This window comes from Taudactylus pleione, unplaced genomic scaffold, assembly GCF_031769625.1.
Source record: "Taudactylus pleione unplaced genomic scaffold, aTauple2 ptg000738l, whole genome shotgun sequence".
Lineage (NCBI taxonomy): Eukaryota > Metazoa > Chordata > Amphibia > Anura > Myobatrachidae > Taudactylus > Taudactylus pleione.
Genome location: NW_028285140.1, coordinates 57,062 through 77,300, shown reverse-complemented (window position 1 = coordinate 77,300; position 20,239 = coordinate 57,062). Strand labels below are relative to the sequence as shown.

General features: G+C 50.3%; 1 long non-coding RNA gene across 1 annotated transcript in view; it reads left to right on the top strand.

The window, feature by feature from the left end:
- The first annotated feature begins 12,071 nt into the window (after window positions 1–12,071).
- The window catches only part of LOC148477168 (uncharacterized), a 51,681-nt gene continuing 43,513 nt past the window's right edge, over window positions 12,072–20,239 (top strand). Inside the window, exon 1 of the long non-coding RNA XR_015872543.1 lies at window positions 12,072–12,167. This is a non-coding gene — a long non-coding RNA (uncharacterized LOC148477168). The remainder of the gene's footprint in view (window positions 12,168–20,239) is intronic.

Here is a 20,239-nt window from a genome sequence, read left to right as displayed (position 1 = left end):
CTATGCAATCCCGACACCCGGCTTACCGAACGAAGGTAACACGGGTGTCTTAGCTTCTAGCCATGGGGGGGAGGGTTAGGTTTAGGGACCCCCAGGGGTACCTAGGGTTAGGCTTCCCTGGGAGGGTTAGCGGGGTTAGGCTTAGGCACCACTACGGGGCGGAGGTTATGGTTAGGTACCCCCCTGGATGGTTAGGTTTCAGGTGTGGGGAGGGGGGTTAGGTTTAGGCACTAACAGGGGGAGGTTAGGGTTAGGCACCCCTAAGGGAGGGGGTTACTTACCTTCAGCTGTCGGGAATTCGACCCGCCGGGCTGCCACTGTCGGTATTTGATCCGGTGGCTAAACAGCCCCCGGCATTACATACCGATCCCCTAGTTAAATGTCAAGTAGAATCTGATTTGTTGCTATGGGCAACATCACCTCTAAAAATCACTTCTAAAAATTCTCAGTTTAATAAGTTTACCCCCTAGCATTTATCTATAAAATAATCCTCTAAGTCACAGGTTCTCAAACTCAGTCCTCAGGACCTCATGCAGTGCATGTTTTCCAGGTCTCCTCACAGAAGCACAAGTGAAATAATTAGCTCCACATGTGCATCTTTTAAATGAGTCAGTGAGTAATGACTACACCTGTGCACCTGCGGGTGACCTAGAAAACGTGACCTGTGTGGGGTCGTGAGGACCGAGTCTGAGAACCTGTGCTCTACTGCAAGGGTGGGCAACCTGGTCCTCGAGATCCCCTAACAGTTCACATTTCCCAGACCTCCTAGCTGGTGCACAGGTGTAGTCATTACTAACTGACACATTCTACAGATCCACAGGTGGTCTGTAAAGGAATGGGTATGAAACTATTATGAATTCCCGTCAGCGGCAGCCCGACAGGAGCAGAGTGCGACGCAGCGGAAGGCCGACAGCGCTGGAAATCCCGATCGTGAATAGGTAAGTATCCACTAACCTAACCCCCCTAACCCTCCTTAGGGGTGCCTAACCCTAACTTCCCCCCCAAGTGCCTAACCCTAATCCCCCCTCTAAGTGCCTAACCCTAACTACTCCCTTCCCCGATACCTAAACCTAAGTCCCCCGGTGGGGTGCCTAACCCTAAGTCCCCCCCGGGGGTGCCTAACCCTAACCCTCCCTCCCCCTAGCCTAACCCTAACCCTCCCGGGGGGGTGCCTAACCCTAAGTCCCCCCCGGGAGCCCTAAACCTAAACCTCCCCCCCAGCGGCTGTCCGCTCGCGGCGCCTGGCATCACTACGATCGGGATGCCGGGAGCCGGTCTCCCGGTGTTGGGGAAATGCGGGCGTCTACATCTAGACGCCCGGCATCTCACCCTTGCCGGGATAAGACAGTCGGGAAGCCGGCTGCCGGTATATAGGCAGTCGGCTTCCCGATTGCTTCCCTCTGTAAAACATGAACTGTTAGGAGATATCGAGGACCGGGTTGGCCACCCCTGCTCTAATGTCTATCCCATCTCCTGCAGTATATTAGGGGTTCCCAAATTCCGCCATTACAGTCCACGTTTTATGGATATCCATGCTTGAGAACAGGTGACTTAATTAGTACCTCAGCTAATTTGATACCACCATCTGGACTCAACAAATGGATATCCTTAAAACCTGGACGGTAATGGCGGAGTTTGGGAACCTCTGTCCTATATCATACCTCCACTGGAAATGAGATTCGGGACTCCACGAGCATGTCACCCATCCTATGGTTCCCAGTGCTAGAGCGAAGGGACAGACCCAGGCCAGAGAAGTAAATATGCAGATATCGGAGGGATTGGGGCAGAGTGAGGAGCGTGATTGGGCAGAACAGCAGGCAGAGAGGAGATGGTGTGGAAGGGCGGAGACGGGATGGAACAGCTGGCAGACAAAGGTGAGCGGGCATATGCCAGGTTCCTTTATTGCTCTAGTTATTTATGTATCCCTGGTTGGGGGTTAAAAGAAATACAGTATTGATAAACACATGTTCTGGGGTAATATGTATACCTGGGTTGACAAATTTTATGTATGACATATACTGTATGTATAGTTTTATATTGAGATAAAACATGTCTAATTTATTCATTCTTTAAGAAATAGCCTTTAGTAAAGGACATGTATATACAATTTATGCAAAAAAGCATATATGTTTCATGTATTTATATGACAATTTGTGTGGTACTCTTTTCTCTGAGGTAAAAGTATGCCCCAGTGTAGGGAATACACATGCACTGTAGAAGAAGGGGCGGAGTGATATGGCTGGGAGTGATTTGGTTCCCGCATTCTGATAGGTCGGAATCGTCCAAATCGGTAAAAAAAAATCGTCTAATGTGTACCTAGCTTTAGAGTCATTCCCATTATGCGGGGTATTCAATTAGGCTGCGAAAAGTCGTTATCGGCGATGATTTATCGCCGATGACTTAATTTTCATCTGTTTCAATTATCCCTGTATTCAATTTCAAAGACTTTTCGCCTGTGTGAAGTGTCTTTGTTAAAAAAAATGGGGATAAGTTATCACCATGTAATACATGGCGAAAAAAAATGCAGAATTGCGGTTTAGGGGTGCAGAATAAAAAAAAAATAGCCTGCAGCCTTTTTAATGTCCCCTAAAAGTAAAAAAAAAAAAAAAAAAATCCTCCGGACACCCCCAAAAAAATGTACTTTAATTTTGGGGGTGAAAAAAAAAATAGGGGACCAAAGTTTTAAACTAGTAAAATTGATTCGGGAGGGGGGGGATGGGGGTTGGGGTTACCATGTATGCGGCAGGTGTTTTCTAGAATGCGGGTAGTAGCGACAGGTGCATTTTTTAATTTTCAAAAATCACTTTAGGGACTTAAAAATATGCTTGCACGCTTTTTCATGTACCCCAAATTTGATGGGACTAGTTCCCCCCCCCATTAAAAAGCTAAGTGCTATTCTTCCCCACTTTAGCAAAGCCACACTTATGCACCTGCCAGGGCTATTTAAAAACCCTGAATACCTTCAGCAGGCCAAATAGGGGGTACCCATAGTGATCCCCTATGTCAGACTATTTTTAGGGGGGACAGTATGATTTCCCGAAATTCCCAGGACTTTTCGATACTTATCTTTCCGCCAGGTCCCGTTCGCCTGTTCTTAATTGAATACGGGGATAGTGCGGGCACGTGCACGATACTTTATCCCAGAAAAAGCAGCGATTATGGCGAAAAGTCTGTCACCTGTAATTGAATACCCCCCCATGTCTTCTTTACAGAACAGTTTAATAAACTGTCTCCCCACATTTTACAGAAGAAGATGGTAATCATGTAAAATTTTACACAATTTTTTTATGCTTATCATTATAAATTTCCTCATGTAATAAATATTTATTGTTTGACATCAAAAATTGCAACTTTATTTATTTCTTTTTTTAGTAACAATTTTGCAATATCTCTTGTGGAATAGGTTTTTCCGGCACACCTCTTGTTGAGGACGGTAACACCGTGTCGGTCAAAATGCTGCAAATAAATTTAAAAAACATAAGATAAAAATAAAATGTCCAGCTACAATTCGGCCACTGAGGGGCGCTGTTCCATTGGCGTCTATGGTAGATGACTTCATTCACCTCTGTTGAGCAATAAAGTGGCAGCTCCCACTTATACCTGGACATACGTGAAAGATTTATACAGCTCTCCAAAAACAACATGATATAAATAGCGATGGTGCCCTTGAAAGTCCCTCTGAGCAGGTCTGATTACAGGCCGCTGGTGTTTTCAGCTTCTCGGCTCTGTTGACTCTGAGAGGTGGGGTGGCAGGTGTGTTGTGTGCTCACCTTGCCCCCTGACAGCTGCTAATACCTCTGTTTACAGAGCGGTCAGGGCTGGCAACCTTTACTCTGTCACACAACAACACGGCCTTACCCAGCGGCCAGGTCAGACGCCCTCACGGCGCCCAGTGCCGCATACACACACGCTGCTGTTGCTATATGCGGGAGAATGTAAACAGCCTCATGTCCTGCACAAGTGACCGATCTATAATGTCTCATTCCTGAGGAAGGGTCACTTCATAAACTGCAAACAACGTCATGTGGGCACGACTCGCAGCGGCCAATCGGATATGAAGCTGTCAATGGCCCTACCTGAGGTTTGGGTAATGATAAGCGCTATCTTTTGGCTGCAGCGGTGGTAGAATGTGAGAAATAGGACAATGTTACATTTACCAGATTACAGAATAAACCTGGAAACTCAGGACGATATAGCTCCTGCTGGGCGATAGGGATTTACAGATGCATTAACTTGTGGTCATTCAGGAAAATAACATATATATAATATATACCAGCAAATCTCTACAAGTGCAGTGGAGCAGACCTCGGGGTACCGTTCTCTCCGTGTACTATGGGTGTGTGCAGTGGAGCGGACCTCGGGGTACCGGTCTCTCCGTGTACTATGGGTGTGTGTAGTGGAGCAGACCTCGGGGTACCGGTCTCCGTGTACTATGGGTGTGTGCAGTGGAGCAGACCTCAGGGTACCGGTCTCTCGGTGTACTATGGGTGTGTGCAGTGGAGCAGACCTCGGGGTACCGGTCTCTGTGTACTATGGGTGTGTGCAGTGGAGCAGACCTAGGGGTACCGGTCTCCGTGTACTATGGGTGTGTGCAGTGGAGCAGACCTCGGGGTACCGGTCTCCGTGTACTATGGGTGTGTGTAGTGGAGCAGACCTCGGGGTACCGGTCTCCGTGTACTATGGGAGTGTGCAGTGGAGCAGACCTCGGGGTACCGGTCTCCATGTACTATGGGTGTGTGCAGTGGAGCAGACCTTGGGGTACTGATCTCCGTGTACTATGGGTGTGTGCAGTGGAGCAGACCTCGGGGTACCGGTCTCTCGGTGTACTATGGGTGTGTGCAGTGGAGTAGACCTCGGGGTACCGGTCTCTCGGTGTACTATGGGTGTGTGCAGTGGAGCAGACCTCAGGGTACTGATCTCCGTGTACTATGGGTGTGTGCAGTGGAGCAGACCTCGGGGTACCGGTCTCTCGGTGTACTATGGGTGTGTGCAGTGGAGCAGACCTCGGGGTACCTGTCTCGCCGTGTATTATGGGATTGTGTATGTATTGGTTAAAGCAGCAATATGGAGACCATCGGTCGCACCAGCCCTAAGGCAGGTCTAGATTTCCCCTCCAAAGTGAACAACTGATCATCTGCGCACGCAAACACTTAGGCACGCCCACGACACTCCTGTACACACACATAAGTTGGACCATCTCTGTGCATCTCTTTAGCCCCCTTCCAGGCATTTCTGTTACCGAGCGTCTGAATTGCAGCAGCGAATCTGTGCTAATTGGTTGCTATGGGCAACATCTTCACTTCTATAATCCCGCACTGAACTCTCAGATTGGTTCTGAAAATATTTGGCCTATAGGGTCAGTGGAGACCCTCCGACAAATGCGCATATTGATGAGACGGAACCTCATAACACAGCAGAATTTTGGCACAAGGTTGCCTGTATGTGGCTGTGCCCAGGACGCTGTGCCCAGGACGCTGTGCCCAGGGAAACAGGAAGAGAGGCCTCTTAGCACAAAATACAGCACAGGGATCACTGCAACGCTTCTACCAGCGTAGAGAGAGCTGGAAACGTGCTTGTCCGACCAGGCGCCATTGGCCAGCAATGAAAAGGGCGTCATTACTCAAAGACAATGGGAGTACCAATCAGTATATTAGCGCGATGCCGTCCATCTTGTATACGCTTTTCTGAATTACTGTTAAAATTTAAAATTGCAACTTTCACCTACAGTACATGCAAAATCCTGCAGCACAAAACGCCATTGGTCTGGTCGTACGTATGGATATCCCCAAGTGCGGGTACATTTAATCTGCGCCGCATACGTTTACAGCGCAAGATGACAGCATTTTGGGATGAGCAGCAGTTTGCTGGGGGTAGATGGGAGGAGTCGAGGTGATCATAGCAGAGTATGGGGCAGGTGGACCACAGCGCCTGCTTATGTGAGATTAATGACGCCAGATATAACGTGTAGAGGGCGTGTTAGCGCGTTTAATGTTTTGCACCTCATTCGTCGTACACGACCTCACGTCTGTTGCCAGCTATCAGGACACTGAGGGTCTGTGATTGTTATTAATTACCAGTATAGCGCATACATATTCCGCAGCGCTTCACAGAGTATGTTTGGTCATCCACATCAGTACATGCCCCAGTGGAGCTGGGAGTCGTACCCACAAACTCAGTGCTGTGAGCCAGTAATGCTAACCACTACACCATCTGTGCTGTCTGTTGTAGCGATTTTACATGATGGATAAGTATCAGGGGTGTTAGCCTGCGGACCAAGGAGCTCATTCAGACCTGGACGCTAAGCTGCGCTCTCTCGCAGCTAAAAGGGGCTGGGTATGCAAATACCGTGATTGCACTGTCTGGTGTAAGGACGCCCTCTAGATCTTAGAAAGCGGCGGCAGAGCGAACACACGCCAGTATAAAGACGCCCACTTTTCTCACTTAACACACGTCATCTCCAGGTAGTGTATGATTAATCGGAACCATCGAGAGCCATGGAGCTGCACGCAGCGCTTGAGGTAGACCCTACCCCGCCGCAAGCACTGCGATCACTGCAGGCTGAAATACAACCAAGTGACGTATACAATGACGCTACTAATTATGCACACCCATAAGACGCCATTTTGACGGCCAGACACGCCTGTGTTCGCATCACCACTACCCCGTTCACAAGCACCTTCCCGTGTTACCACCCACAAACTGCACTATCGCTCAAAGTAACGGCCAGTCTGTGTGCTACGAGCGCATGATTCCCGATCGCAGTGACTGGTTCGCGCACGCGCATTGCGATGCATGCACAGTTAGTGACTATCGGCCAGCTACGAGTGTCCGCATCATAGCGAACGGGTCTGAATCAGCCCCCCAAGTGCAATGTATAAATGCCATTGCTGGTAAATACGGGGGGTAACAGCTCTCATTTGGGTCGATTCAATTATTGTGGGGGCGCCCAATGTTGCAATTCAATAATTCTGGCGGCCATTAATTATTGCCGTCTTCACGCCCTATTAGACCAGGTTTAGCCGTGTAAAACGTCTAAATTCATCTAAAGTCCTGGTTAGGGCGCCCTAACCACAGGTTTATCGCACATTTTTGCTCGCACCCTCCTGAGAGTGAAAGCAGAAATACCGTCACCGACGGCTGTCACACTCAGACGGAGGAACAACTGAATTGCACCGTCAGGCTCCCTAAAAAAAAATAGCCACCACCTAAACAATTGAATCGCCCCCATTGGCGAACCATGTGTATCTCGCAAGAGCTGAATGTACCAACCTATATATTGCGGAGAACCCGTTTCACTCCCTATACTAAGAACCTGCAGATAATGGGTCATATTACACCTAGACGCAAGTAAAAGATGACATTTCATGCTGCAAATGAACACAAAATCTATGGCCCTCATTCAGAGGCGCTCGCAAGTAGTGAACGCTCGCTCTGAATGAGGGCGGCCGCTTGTATTTGTAAGTGCGGCCTCCTGGTCGCTAGCTAAGCTGTGGGTTACCACCCACAGCTTTAGCAACTGACCAGGTTGATGGTTGCGATGGTCAAGACCACAGCGACCATCGGGGGCTGCGACGACACCCTAAGGTTGGGTCTCGGCAAACGCAAGCCCCAGGGAGCTTCCTGCTCGATCAGTCAGTGCGGCCGCCCACAAAACGGCAGGTGTTCGCTTGGGAACGCGTCTGTTTGTGTAGCCACCCCCCTGCCCCGCCTACAAAAGGGGCGAGCTGTCGATCAACATTGACAGCCGCCCCTTTTGTAGTGAGCTCCGGAGCGAGAGAATTTCTCTCTCGCTCCGGGGCTTGCGCACGCGCAGTGCATGTGCAGGTCCTTAACATCGACCCGGTTGCGAGCGCTCAGCGCTTGCGTCCGGGTCTAAATGAGGGCTATGTGCTTATACTCTCTTATGCCAGGAGAGGTGTAACGGGGGAGGGAGAGACTGCAAACGTGGGGAGAGCGCAATGATGACAGGTTCAAGTTATTGCATAATTAAAGGTGTTCAAAACAATGTGTGGGGTTTATTATTACCAGGCAGCAATCTGTGTGTGTTGTATTATCACCAGGCGAGCAGTGTACTGGGTGGGATATTATGTATGGTGGTTATTAATACCCGGCAGCAGTGCGTCTGTGTACCTGTGTGTGTGTGGAGGGCAGGGGGTATTATTACCAGGCAGCGGTGTATAGGGGGCCTGATTCAGCAGTGCGCTGAATACAGATTCACGAATATCGGGAATCTGCGCATGCGCAGGACTCATTCTGCGAGTGTGCACAATGGGTCCTGCTAACACGTACGCAAGCCCTTGAATGCTTCTGCCTATTTGCGGGGGTGGGGTTGGCCGGCGTTCCCATGTCGGCCCCGTTTTCCGGGAGCGGCCAGTCCAGGGACTGCGTGGACATACGCAGTCTGCTGGGCTCGCAAGACGGCCAGCCTGCGACCTCCAGGGTGTCATACTCCTCCTGCTGCATTTTGCATTATTGCAAGGATCGCAATTGCGTACAATTACATATATCATATATCTATAACCTGCGTGCATACATCATATATCTATAGCCTGCGTGCATACATCATATATCTATAACCTGCGTGTATACATCATATATCTATAACCTGCGTGTATACATCATATATCTATAGCCTGCGTGCATACATCATATATCTATAACCTGCGTGTATACATCATATATCTATAGCCTGCGTGCATACATCATATATCTATAACCTGCGTGTATACATCATATATCTATAGCCTGCGTGCATACATCATATATCTATAACCTGCGTGTATACATCATATATAACCTGCGTGCATACATCATATATCTATAGGCTGCATATATACTGTACATCATATATAACCTGCGTGTATACATCATATATCTATAGGCTGTATGTATACTGTACATCATATATCTACAGCCTGCGTGTATACATCATATATCTATAGCCTGTGTACAGCTTTGCAACTGCGATCCTTGCTGAATCAGGCCCAAAACAATGGGTAAGGAGGGCGGGGTATTATTCCTGGCCGCCGTGTGTGGGGTAGTATTATTACCAGGCAGCCGTGTATATGGCATGGGGGTATTATGACCAGACCAAAGTATATAGAGCAGGGGGGTATATTACCAGGCAGCAGCAAACAGGACAAGGGGAATTATTACCAGGCAGCAATGTATAGGGCAAGGGAGGTATTCTTATCGGGCAGCAGTGTGTGGGGCAGTGGGATAGTATTATCGGGCAGCAGTGTGTGGGGAGGGGGGTATTATTACAGGGCAGCAGTGTGCGGGGCAGGGGGGTATTATTACAGGGCAGCAGTGTGCGGGGCGGGGGGTATTAGTATCGAGCAGCAGTGTGTGGGGCGGGAGGTATTATTTTCGGGCAGCAGGGTATTATTACAGGGCAGCAGTGTGCGGGGCAGGGGGGTATTAGTACCGGGCAGCAGTGTGTGGGGCAGGGGGGTATTAGTACCGGGTAGCAGTGTGTGGGGGTATTAGTACCGGGCAGCAGTGTGCGGGGCAGGGGGTATTAGTACCGGGCAGCAGTGTGCGGGGCAGGGGGGCATTAGTACCGGGTAGCAGTGTGTGCGGAGGGAGGTATTATTACAGGGCAGCAGTGTGCGGGGCAGTGGGGTATTATTACAGGGCCGCAGTGTGTGGGGCAGGGGGGTATTATTACCGGGCAGCAGTGTGTGCGGAGGGAGCTATTATTACAGGGCAGCAGTGTGCGGGGCAGGGGGTATTAGTACCGGGCAGCAGTGTGCGGGGCAGGGGGGTATTAGTACCGGGCAGCAGTGTGCGGGGCAGGGGGGTATTAGTACCGGGTAGCAGTGTGTGGGGGTATTAGTACCGGGCAGCAGTGTGCGGGGCAGGGGGTATTAGTACCGGGCAGCAGTGTGCGGGGCAGGGGGGCATTAGTACCGGGTAGCAGTGTGTGCGGAGGGAGGTATTATTACAGGGCAGCAGTGTGCGGGGCAGTGGGGTATTATTACAGGGCCGCAGTGTGTGGGGCAGGGGGGTATTATTACCGGGCAGCAGTGTGTGCGGAGGGAGCTATTATTACAGGGCAGCAGTGTGCGGGGCAGGGGGTATTAGTACCGGGCAGCAGTGTGCGGGGCAGGGGGGTATTAGTACCGGGCAGCAGTGTGCGGGGCAGGGGGGTATTAGTACCGGGTAGCAGTGTGTGGGGGTATTAGTACCGGGCAGCAGTGTGCGGGGCAGGGGGTATTAGTACCGGGCAGCAGTGTGCGGGGCAGGGGGGCATTAGTACCGGGTAGCAGTGTGTGCGGAGGGAGGTATTATTACAGGGCAGCAGTGTGCGGGGCAGTGGGGTATTATTACAGGGCCGCAGTGTGTGGGGCAGGGGGGTATTATTACCGGGCAGCAGTGTGTGCGGAGGGAGCTATTATTACAGGGCAGCAGTGTGCGGGGCAGGGGGTATTAGTACCGGGCAGCAGTGTGCGGGGCAGGGGGGTATTAGTACCGGGCAGCAGTGTGCGGGGCAGGGGGGTATTAGTACCGGGTAGCAGTGTGTGGGGGTATTAGTACCGGGCAGCAGTGTGCGGGGCAGGGGGTATTAGTACCGGGCAGCAGTGTGCGGGGCAGGGGGGCATTAGTACCGGGTAGCAGTGTGTGCGGAGGGAGGTATTATTACAGGGCCGCAGTGTGTGGGGCAGGGGGGTATTATTACCGGGCAGCAGTGTGTGCGGAGGGAGCTATTATTACAGGGTAGCAGTGTGCGGGGCAGTGGGGGATTATTATCGGGCAGCACTGTGCGGGGCAGGGGGTATTAGTACCGGGCAGCAGTGTGCGGGGCAGGGGGGTATTAGTACCGGGCAGCAGTGTGCGGGGCAGGGGGGTATTAGTACCGGGTAGCAGTGTGTGGGGGTATTAGTACCGGGCAGCAGTGTGCGGGGCAGGGGGGTATTATTACCGGGCAGCAGTGTGCGGGGCAGGGGGTATTATTTTCGGGCAGCAGTGTGCGGGGCAGGTGGGTATTATTACAGGGCAGCAGTGTGCGGGGCAGGGGGTATTAGTATCGGGCAGCAGTGTGTGGGGCAGGGGGGTATTATTACCGGGCAGCAGTGTGTGGGGCAGGGGGGTATTAGTACCGGGCAGCAGTGTGCGGGGCAGGGGGGTATTATTATCGGGCAGCAGTGTGCGGGGCAGGGGGGTATTAGTACCGGGCAGCAGTGTGCGGGGCAGGGGGGTATTAGTACCGGGCAGGAGTGTGTGGGGCAGGGGGTATTAGTACCGGGCAGCAGTGTGTGGGGCAGGGGGTATTATTATGGGGCAGCAGTGTGTGGGGCAGGGGGTAATAGTACTGGGCAGCAGTGTGTGGGGCAGGGGGTAATAGTACTGGGCAGCAGTGTGTGGAGCAGGGAGTATTAGTACCGGGCAGCAGTGTGCGGGGCAGGTGGGTATTATTACAGGGCAGCAGTGTGCGGGGCAGGGGGTATTAGTATCGGGCAGCAGTGTGTGGGGCAGGGGGGTATTATTACCGGGCAGCAGTGTGTGGGGCAGGGGGGTATTAGTACCGGGCAGCAGTGTGCGGGGCAGGGGGGTATTATTATCGGGCAGCAGTGTGCGGGGCAGGGGGGTATTAGTACCGGGCAGCAGTGTGCGGGGCAGGGGGGTATTAGTACCGGGCAGGAGTGTGTGGGGCAGGGGGTATTAGTACCGGGCAGCAGTGTGTGGGGCAGGGGGTATTATTATGGGGCAGCAGTGTGTGGGGCAGGGGGTAATAGTACTGGGCAGCAGTGTGTGGGGCAGGGGGTATTAGTACAGGGCAGCAGTGTGTGGGGCAGGGGGTAATAGTACTGGGCAGCAGTGTGTGGGGCAGGGGGTAATAGTACTGGGCAGCAGTGTGTGGGGCAGGGGGTAATAGTACTGGGCAGCAGTGTGTGGGGCAGGGGGTAATAGTACTGGGCAGCAGTGTGTGGGGCAGGGGGTAATAGTACTGGGCAGCAGTGTGTGGGGCAGGGAGTATTAGTACCGGGCAGCAGTGTGAAAGTAGCAGCTGGGCAGGGTATAATAATTGGAGCTCTCCCGGAGCAGATCACTCCCCCAGCTGATGTCATCCTCCCGGTTGGGGCTTCTCAGCTTCTACTCAGTCAGATCGTCCGGATTCTGCAACGTGTCCTGAGCTAGTGCTGGAGCTCTGCCCCGGCATGGAGGTAAGAGCGGGACGGGGGGCAGATACCGAGACACTGGGGTACTGCTATATGCCCTCCACATGCTGGCACTGCTATAGGGGCACACTATGCTATATGCCCTCCACATGCTGGCACTGCTATAGGGGCACACTATGCTATATGCCCTCCACATGCTGGCACTGCTATAGGGGCACACTATGCTATATCCTCCCCACATGCTGGCACTGCTATAGGGTCACACTATGCTCTATCCTCCCCACATGCTGGCACTGCTATAGGGGCACACTATGCTATATCCTCCCCACATGCTGGCACTGCTATAGGGGCACACTATGCTATATCCTCCCCACATGCTGGCACTGCTATAGGGGCACACTATGCTCTATCCTCCCCACATGCTGGCACTGCTATAGGGGCACACTATGCTATATCCTCCCCACATGCTGGCACTGCTATAGGGGCACACTATGCTCTATCCTCCCCACATGCTGGCACTGCTATAGGGGCACACTATGCTATATCCTCCCCACATGCTGGCACTGCTATAGGGTCACACTATGCTATATCCTCCCCACATGCTGGCACTGCTATAGGGGCACACTATGCTATATCCTCCCCACATGCTGGCACTGCTATAGGGGCACACTATGCTATATCCTCCCCACATGCTGGCACTGCTATAGGGGCACACTATGCTCTATCCTCCCCACATGCTGGCACTGCTATAGGGGCACACTATGCTATATCCTCCCCACATGCTGGCACTGCTATAGGGGCACACTATGCTCTATCCTCCCCACATGCTGGCACTGCTATAGGGGCACACTATGCTATATCCTCCCCACATGCTGGCACTGCTATAGGGTCACACTATGCTATATCCTCCCCACATGCTGGCACTGCTATAGGGGCACACTATGCTATATCCTCCCCACATGCTGGCACTGCTATAGGGGCACACTATGCTATGTCCTCCCCACATGCTGGTACTGCTATAGGGGCACACTATGCTATGTCCTCCCCACATGCTGGCACTGCTATAGGGTCACACTATGCTATATCCTCCCCACATGCTGGCACTGCTATAGGGGCACACTATGCTATATCCTCCCCACATGCTGGCACTGCTATAGGGGCACACTATGCTATATCCTCCCCACATGCTGGCACTGCTATAGGGGCACACTATGCTATATCCTCCCCACATGCTGGCACTGCTATAGGGGCACACTATGCTATATCCTCCCCACATGCTGGCACTGCTATAGGGGCACACTATGCTATATCCTCCCCACATGCTGGCACTGCTATAGGGGCACACTATGCTATATCCTCCCCACATGCTGGGACTGCTATAAGGGCACACTATGCTATATCCTCCCCACATGCTGGCACTGCTATAGGGTCACACTATGCTATATGCCCTCCACATGCTGGCACTGCTATAGGGGCACACTATGCTATATCCTCCCCACATGCTGGTACTGCTATAGGGGCACACTATGCTATGTCCTCCCCACATGCTGGCCCTGCTATAGGGTCACACTATGCTCTATCCTCCCCACATGCTGGCACTGCGATAGGGTCACACTATGCTATATCCTCCTCACATGCTGGCACTGCTATAGGGTCACACTATGCTATATCCTCCCCACATGCTGGCCCTGCTATAGGGGCACACTATGCTGTATCCTCCCCACATGCTGGCACTGCTATAGGGGCACACTATGCTATATCCTCCCCACATGCTGGCACTGCTATAGGGTCATACTATGCTATATCCTCCTCACATGCTGGCACTGCTATAGGGGCACACTATGCTATATCCTCCCCACATGCTGGCACTGCTATAGGGTCATACTATGCTATATCCTCCTCACATGCTGGCACTGCTATAGGGTCACACTATGCTATATCCTCCCCACATGCTGGCCCTGCTATAGGGGCACACTATGCTATATCCTCCCCACATGCTGGCACTGCTATAGGGTCACACTATGCTATATCCTCCCCACATGCTGGCACTGCTATAGGGTCACACTTTGCTATATCCTCCCCACATGCTGGCACTGCTATAGGGTCACACTATGCTATATCCTCCCCACAAACTGGCACTGCTATAGGGGCACACTATGCTATATCCTCCCCACATGCTGGCACTGCTATAGGGTCACACTATGCTATATCCTCCCCACATGCTGGCACTGCTATAGGGGCACACTATGCTATATCCTCCCCACATGCTGGCACTGCTATAGGGTCACACTATGCTATATCCTCCCCACATGCTGGTACTGCTATAGGGGCACACTATGCTATATCCATGCTGGCACTGCTATAGGGGCACACTATGCTATATCCTCCCCACATGCTGGCACTGCTATAGGGTCACACTATGCTCTATCCTCCCCACATGCTGGCACTGCTATAGGGGCACACTATGCTATATCCGCCCCACATGCTGGCACTGCTATAGGGTCACACTATGCTATATCCTCCCCACATGCTGGCACTGCTATAGGGGCACACTATGCTATATCCTCCCCACATGCTGGCACTGCTATAGGGGCACACTATGCTATATCCTCCCCACATGCTGGCACTGCTATAGGGTCACACTATGCTATATCCTCCCCACATGCTGGCACTGCTATAGGGTCACACTATGCTATATCCTCCCCACATGCTGGCACTGCTATAGGGGCACACTATACTATATCCTCCCCACATGCTGGCACTGCTATAGGGTCACACTATGCTATATCCTCCCCACATGCTGGCACTGCTATAGGGGCACACTATGCTCTATCCTCCCCACATGCTGGCACTGCTATAGGGGCACACTATGCTCTATCCTCCCCACATGCTGGCACTGCTATAGGGGCACACTATGCTATATCCTCCCCACATGCTGGCACTGCTATAGGGGCACACTATGCTATATCCTCCCCACATGCTGGTACTGCTATAGGGGCACACTATGCTATATCCTCCCCACCTGTTGGCACTGCTATAGGGGCACACTATGCTATATCCTCCCCACATGTTGGCACTTCTATAGGGGCACACTATGCTATATCCTCCCCACATGCTGGCACTTCTATAGGGGCACACTATGCTATATCCTCCCCAAATGCTGGCACTTCTATAGGGGCACTCTCCCTACACGTGCTGGCTCTGCTATTCCAAACATATTATGCTTTACACCGTACATACGCTGGCTCTGCTATACCAAACACATACTGCTATACACCGTATATACGCTGACTCTGCTATACCAAACACAATTTGCTATATATTGTACATATGCTATCTCTGATATAGGATGGGACTTCATCTTCCTTTAGAATGTAAGCTCCCATGTACAGGCCCCTCCCAACCCCTGCTAGGTATACATGTGTAGCTATGTATATGTATGCTGGTCACCATGTAATTATGTTACTATGCTTACACTGTGTCATTCCTCCTTACTGCTCTGCACAACTATACGGCATCCTATACTGTACATAAATTCTAATAATAATAACAACGTGTAACAGCCCATGCTTCCTTCTTATATCATTACACTCTGTACTGTGATACCACATCCTGTGCTGTCCTGTACTACTCTATACTGCTGTATGAGGCCATAGTCTGCCATATACTGTGCTGTCCTGTACTACTCTATACTGCTGTATGAGGCCATAGTCTGCCATATACTGTGCTGTCCTGTACTACTCTATACTGCTGTATGAGGTCATAGTCTGCCATATACTGTGCTGTCCTGTACTACTCTATACTGCTGTATGAGGCCATAGTCTGCCATATACTGTGCTGTCCTGTACTACTCTATACTGCTGTATGAGGCCATAGTCTGCCATATACTGTGCTGTCCTGTACTACTCTATACTGCTGTATGAGGTCATAGTCTGCCATATACTGTGCTGTCCTGTACTACTCTATACTGCTGTATGAGGCCATAGTCTGCCATATACTGTGCTGTCCTGTACTACTCTATACTGCTGTATGAGGTCATAGTCTGCCATATACTGTGCTGTCCTGTACTACTCTATACTGCTGTATGAGGCCATAGTCTGCCATATACTGTGCTGTCCTGTACTACTCTATACTGCTGTATGATGTCATAGTCTGCCATATACTGTGCTGTCCTGTACTACTCTATACTGCTGTATGAGGCCATAGTCTGCCATATTCTGTGCTGTCCTGTACTCCTATATTCTGCTGTATGAGGTCATAGTCTGCCATATACTGTGCTGTCCTGTACTCCTATATACTGCTGTATGAGGCCATAGTCTGCCATATACTGTGCTGTGCACTTGTCCCAGTTGTGTGATGGGAAACACGAGCATTGCATTATGGGTACATTGCTGTAAGTCCCTTATCTAGGGCAGACAGCAGCTGCTGCTGGGGACAGTCAGTGACTTTGGGCCGGACACACAGCTGCTCGCAGTGTAGACGTCGGACACAGTTGAACAAATTTTAGGCAACTCTGCTTGCCCCAGAGCCGATTGCGCAGCACTGGGTTTCAGACGCTGTTCGCACTGAGGACTTTTTCGCAAAGTGAGTGACCGGTAGTCAGCGTTGGGGGAGATAATGGGGTGGCTAGAAAACCGCAGACATGTCTGACTGTCTTCTGGCCATACCCTAGTGCGCCTCCGCGGATTCATACCCAGCTGCAGAGGCCCCGGCGTCTTCTGTGAGACACTCATTCTGAGACACGATAGGGTGCCTCAGAGATTTGCTGTATGACCGGTGAGCCACCGATGTTCTGTCTTTTGTATGCAAGTGGCGGATGTATTACCCCGGAGGTGGGCGTCTCCCTGCACAAGACATCGGCTAAATCATTAGCATATTCTCACAGCAACGCTGCGTACGGCATCGCAGTAATGACGGGATTTGTGTGCTCCTCAGGATCAGCCCCTGCATGTTATACTCAGAGCGACAGATCATTGTGCCCGTGTCCCGGGGTCTCTCACCCACTTATTGTCTGTGTTTGGTGGAACCTACATTTCCATGATGAAATAGGACTACTCCCTGTGAGAGCATGTGACTGTGTAACAATGTATCACTATAATAATGTGTAATGTATAATCACTAGCCGGGGGGGGGGGGGTGAGGGGTTCCTATACACAGGGCTGGGTGACATGGTGACAGTACTGATACTGTATGTGTGTAACAATGTATCACTATAATAATATGTAATGTATAATCACTAGCGGGGGGTGAGGGGCTCCTATACACAGGGCTGGGTGACATGGTGACAGCTGCTGATACTGTATGTGTGTAACAATGTATCACTATAATAATATGTAATGTATAATCACTAGCGGGGGGTGAGGGGCTCCTATACACAGGGCTGGGTGACATGGTGACAGTTGCTGAAACTGTATGTGTGTAACAATGTATCACTATAATAATATGTAATGTATAATCACTAGCGGGGGGTGAGGGGCTCCTATACACAGGGCTGGGTGACATGGTGACAGTACTGATACTGTATGTGTGTAACAGTGTATCACTATAATAACATGTAATGTATAATCACTAGCGGGGGGTGAGGGGCTCCTATACACAGGGCTGGGTGACATGGTGACAGCTACTGATACTGTATGTGTGTAACAATGTATCACTATAATAACATGTAATGTATAATCACTAGCGGGGGGTGAGGGGCTCCTATACACAGGGCTGGGTGACATGGTGACAGTACTGATACTGTATGTGTGTAACAATGTATCACTATAATAACATGTAATGTATAATCACTAGCGGGGGGTGAGGGGCTCCTATACACAGGGCTGGGTGACATGGTGGCAGCTACTTATACTGTATGTGTGCAACAATGTATCACTATAATAACATGTAATGTATAATCACTAGCGGGGGTGAGAGGCTCCTATACACAGGGCTGGGTGACATGGTGACAGTACTGATACTGTATGTGTGTAACAATGTATCACTATAATAACATGTAATGTATAATCACTAGCGGGGGGGTGAGGGGCTCCTATACACAGGGCTGGGTCACATGGTGACAGTACTGATACTGTATGTGTGTAACAGTGTATCACTATAATAACATGTAATGTATAATCACTAGCGGGGGGTGAGGGGCTCCTATACACAGGGCTGGGTGACATGGTGACAGTACTGATACTGTATGTGTGTAACAATGTATCACTATAATAACATGTAATGTATAATCACTAGCGGGGGGTGAGGGGCTCCTATACATAGGGCAGGGTGACATGGTGACAGCTACTAATACTGTATGTGTGTAACAATGTATCACTATAATAACATGTAATGTATAATCACTAGCGGGGGGGGGTGAGGGGCTCCTATACACAGGGCTGGGTGACATGGTGACAGCTACTGATACTGTATGTGTGTAACAATGTATCACTATAATAACATGTAATGTATAATCACTAGCGGGGGGTGAGGGGCTCCTATACACAGGCCTGGGTGACATGGTGACAGCTACTGATACTGTATGTGTGTAACAATGTATCACTATAATAACATGTAATGTATAATCACTAGCAGGGGGTGAGGGGCTCCTATACACAGGGCTGGGTGACATGGTGACAGCTACTAATACTGTATGTGTGTAACAATGTATCACTATAATAACATGTAATGTATAATCACTAGCGGGGGGTGAGGGGCTCCTATACACAGGGCTGGGTGACATGGTGACAGCTACTGATACTGTATGTGTGTAACAATGTATCACTATAATAACATGTAATGTATAATCACTAGCGGGGGGTGAGGGGCTCCTATACACAGGGCTGGGTGACATGGTGACAGTACTGATACTGTATGTGTGTAAAAATGTATCACTATAATAACATGTAATGTATAATCACTAGCGGGGGGTGAGGGGCTCCTATACACAGGGCTGGGTGACATGGTGACAGTACTGATACTGTATGTGTGTAACAATGTATCACTATAATAACATGTAATGTATAATCACTAGCGGGGGGGTGAGGGGCTCCTATACACAGGGCTGGGTGACATGGTGACAGTACTGATACTGTATGTGTGTAACAATGTATCACTATAATAACATGTAATGTATATTCACTAGCGGGGGGTGAGGGGCTCCTATACACAGGGCTGGGTGACATGGTGACAGTACTGATACTGTATGTGTGTAACAATGTATCACTATAATAACATGTAATGTATAATCACTAGCGGGGGGGTGAGGGGCTCCTATACATAGGGCAGGGTGACATGGCGACAGCTACTGATACTGTATGTGTGTAACAATGTATCACTATAATAACATGTAATGTATAATCACTAGCGGGGGGGTGAGGGGCTCCTATACATAGGGCAGGGTGACATGGTGACAGCTACTAATACTGTATGTGTGTAACAATGTATCACTATAATAACATGTAATGTATAATCACTAGCGGGGGGGGGGTGAGGGGCTCCTATACACAGGGCTGGGTGACATGGTGACAGCTACTAATACTGTATGTGTGTAACAATGTATCACTATAATAACATGTAATGTATAATCACTAGCGGGGGGGGGGTGAGGGGCTCCTATACACAGGGCTGGGTGACATGGTGACAGCTACTGATACTGTATGTGTGTAACAATGTATCACTATAATAACATGTAATGTATAATCACTAGCGGGGGGTGAGGGGCTCCTATACACAGGGCTGGGTGACATGGTGACAGTACTGATACTGTATGTGTGTAACAATGTATCACTATAATAACATGTAATGAATAATCACTAGCGGGGGGGTGAGGGGCTCCTATACACAGGGCTGGGTGACATGGTGACAGTACTGATACTGTATGTGTGTAACAATGTATCACTATAATAACAGTAATGTATAATCACTAGCGGGGGGGTGAGGGGCTCCTATACACAGGGCTGGGTGTCATGGTGACAGTACTGATACTGTATGTGTGTAACAATGTATCACTATAATAACAGTAATGTATAATCACTAGCGGGGGGGGTGAGGGGCTCCTATACACAGGGCTGGGTGTCGTGGTGACAGTACTGATACTGTATGTGTGTAACAATGTATCACTATAATAACAGTAATGT